Raw genomic sequence first — 3,071 nt, forward strand, 5'->3', positions numbered from 1 at the left:
ACTGGGTACATTGAATTTTTATATCCTAATTCCCATTCAATTGTAGCATAATTGGGATTTTTGACATAATTACGTTTTTTCAGAAGATTTATAGAAGTTTTAGCCGTTTTTTATTTGTGAAAACAGAAAATAAAGCATCTACAATCAGAATACAAATAATCTACAATTTTATCTACAATTTCTGCAATATGTCTTCTTCTTCTTCTTCGAGTTTCAATCTGAAATTCAGTCAAAACCAAGTCTAATTTTCACCAAAACCCATCAAAATTGAGATATAAACTCCAAACCATATTCCCGATAATTTTCAACAACGCCCAATCCAAACAAATAATGATTTTTGAAAAACTCATATTTGAATTCAAAGCTTTCAAACTTTTTAATGGCTGTCAATGGTGGAATTGCTGCTCTCTTTTCATTTGCTTTGTATTACTGAAATTTGCAATTGAGAAATAGAAAGAGATGTAGAGAGAAGTCGGATATATATATGATATTTGTATAATTTTCTATATTAATGATCTGGCAAATTTCTAATGATTTCGTAGAAAAATGAAAACCCGTCTGTGACGACCCGGCCCGTCATCACGTGAGTTACCGCCCGTTTTCCCCATTTTCTGCTTCATTATGTCTTATTACCAGAGTCTCGGGTGAATGAGTTGATTCGAATTGGTTTTGGATGGAAATGAGACACATAGTCTCTTTAAGGAAAGGTTGTATTGGAAAAGTCAACCGGATGTTGACTTGTGAGTTAGAGGACTCGGATGTAATTTTCGGTGATTTGGTTAGCTTCGGGGGATGATTTGTGACTTAGGAGTGTGATCGGAATTGATTTTGGAGGTCCGGTGTAGAATTAGGCTTGAATTGGCGAAGTTAGTATTTTGGTGAATTCCGGTTGATAGGTGAGATTTTGATCCGAGGGTCAGAATGGAATTCCGAGAGTTGTTGTAGCTTCGTTAGGTGATTTTGGATGTGTGTGCAAAATTTCAGGTCATTCGGAGGTGTTTTGGTCGGGTTTTTGATCAAATGCGTAATTCGGAAGTTTTAGAAGAACTTAGGCTTGAATTCGATGTAATTTGATGGTGTTGGTGTTGTTTGTGGTGTTTTGATGGTTGGAGCAAGTTTGAATGGTGTTTTAGGATGGCTTGGCACTTTTGGTTGAGGTCCTGGGGACCTCGGGGTGATTTCGGATGGCCATCGGGATGATTTTTGGACTTGGTGAAATTCTGATGTTGCTGATATCTGGTGTTTCCGCATCTGCGGAAGAAGGGCCGCATATGCGATTCCACAGATGCAAGAGGTAGGTCCGCAGGTGCGAGTTCTTAGAAGGTTGGCTGTTTCCGCAGGTGCGGGCTTGGGTCGGCATCTGCGATGCCGCAGATGCGGTGGGAGAGTCGCAGAAACGAAAGGGTGAAGCTTGGGTGTTTCCGCAGAAGCGGACAAGAGTCCGCAAAAGCGGGTTCCAAATGCAGATAGAGGACTGCAGAAGCGGTTGTTGGTTTAATGAAGGACCGCAGAAGCGGTACTACAACCGCAGAAGCGGTAGCGGCAAATGCGGTAATGGAACCGCAGATGCGAAAATCACTGTTCAGAGAAGGGTTTTAATGTTCATTTTTGTTCCGCAAAGCTTAGTTTATTTCCACCATTTTTAAGCAACTTGAGAGCTCTTGGACGGAATTGAAGGGGGATTTCGACAAGGTGTGATTGGAGGTAAGTTCCTTGGCCTAAATACATGAAATTATGGTAGAATTAACATGGGAATTTGTGGAAAATTCATCAAAAGAGGGTAAAGCTAGGGCTTGGGAATTTGGTATTTCAAAATGGAATTTGAGAGGTCAAATGGACTCCGATTGTGGTAAATTTGATATGTATAGACTCGTGGCGAGATGAGGAATCCAGTGATGTCAATTTTCTGATTTTTCGAGAAGTGGGCCCGGGGCTCGGGTTTTGCAAACTTCGTGAATTTCGATGTTTTTTGAGTCTTTTTAGTTGGGTTATATTCCCTTAGCTTATTGTAACGTATTCTTTGTGGTTTTGGCCAGATTCGACGCACGAGGAGGTTGATTTGCGAGGCAAGGGCATAGCGAGCTAGGACTTTGGCCAGCTTGAGGTGAGTAATGGTTATAAATGATATCCTGAGGGTTTGAAACCCCGGATTTGCACAACGTAGTGCTATGTTGAGGTTCAACACACGCTGCATGATGAGCGTGGGGTCCATTACCGCTGGGGATTTGGACTTGGTCCATCCCGATTGATGATTTTACTGTGTTTTTGACTGAGACTTAAATTATACCATTATAGTTTTGGGCTAATTGCCATGTTTGGGGCCTTGTGCCGACCTGCAGAACCCTTAGGGGTATTTGTACTGATTAACCTCACTCTACTCGGTAAAAATCATACCCTCAGTCATGTTTTTAACTGCTTAATAAAATACGAACTGGCTCTAAATAGCTAAACCAAAAATGAGAGTAACATGTGGGCTGGAATCCCTATCCTATCTTAGTATGCCCGAGGGGCTAAGTTCATATTGACTGAGAGGGGTTGAGAATCCCATTGTGAGGGTATGTGATATGTATTGGATTGGGCTGCACGCCACAGCAGTATATTATTGGATCGGGCTGCACGCCGCAGTAGTATATTTATATGGATCGGACTGCACGCCGCAGTAGTATAGCGCTTGGGCTGAAGGAGCCCCTCTGGAGTCTGCACACCCCCAGTGAGCGCAGTCGACTATTATTATTGGATCGGGCTGCACGCCGCAGCAGTATATATATACATGGATCGGGCTGCACGTCGCAGCAGTATACTATGTGGATCGGGCTGCACGCCGCAGCGGTATAATTATGATTACGGTTATCGTGAGGAGTAAATGAGTTGAGAACTGGCTTAGAGGATTTTTACTTGACTTCTTCATTCAGTTACTGTTTAAATGTTCTTACTGCTTTGATATAGAACTGCTTAGTATTTTTACGAGTATTCTTTCCGTCAGTCATTATTATTGCTATTACTCACTGAGTCGGAGTACTCTACTTACTCCCGTGCGCCAGTGTCGTGCGAGATACAGGGTACTTCCGGAG

Source organism: Nicotiana attenuata, chromosome 4 (assembly GCF_001879085.1).
Source record: "Nicotiana attenuata strain UT chromosome 4, NIATTr2, whole genome shotgun sequence".
Taxonomy (NCBI): Eukaryota; Viridiplantae; Streptophyta; class Magnoliopsida; order Solanales; family Solanaceae; genus Nicotiana; species Nicotiana attenuata.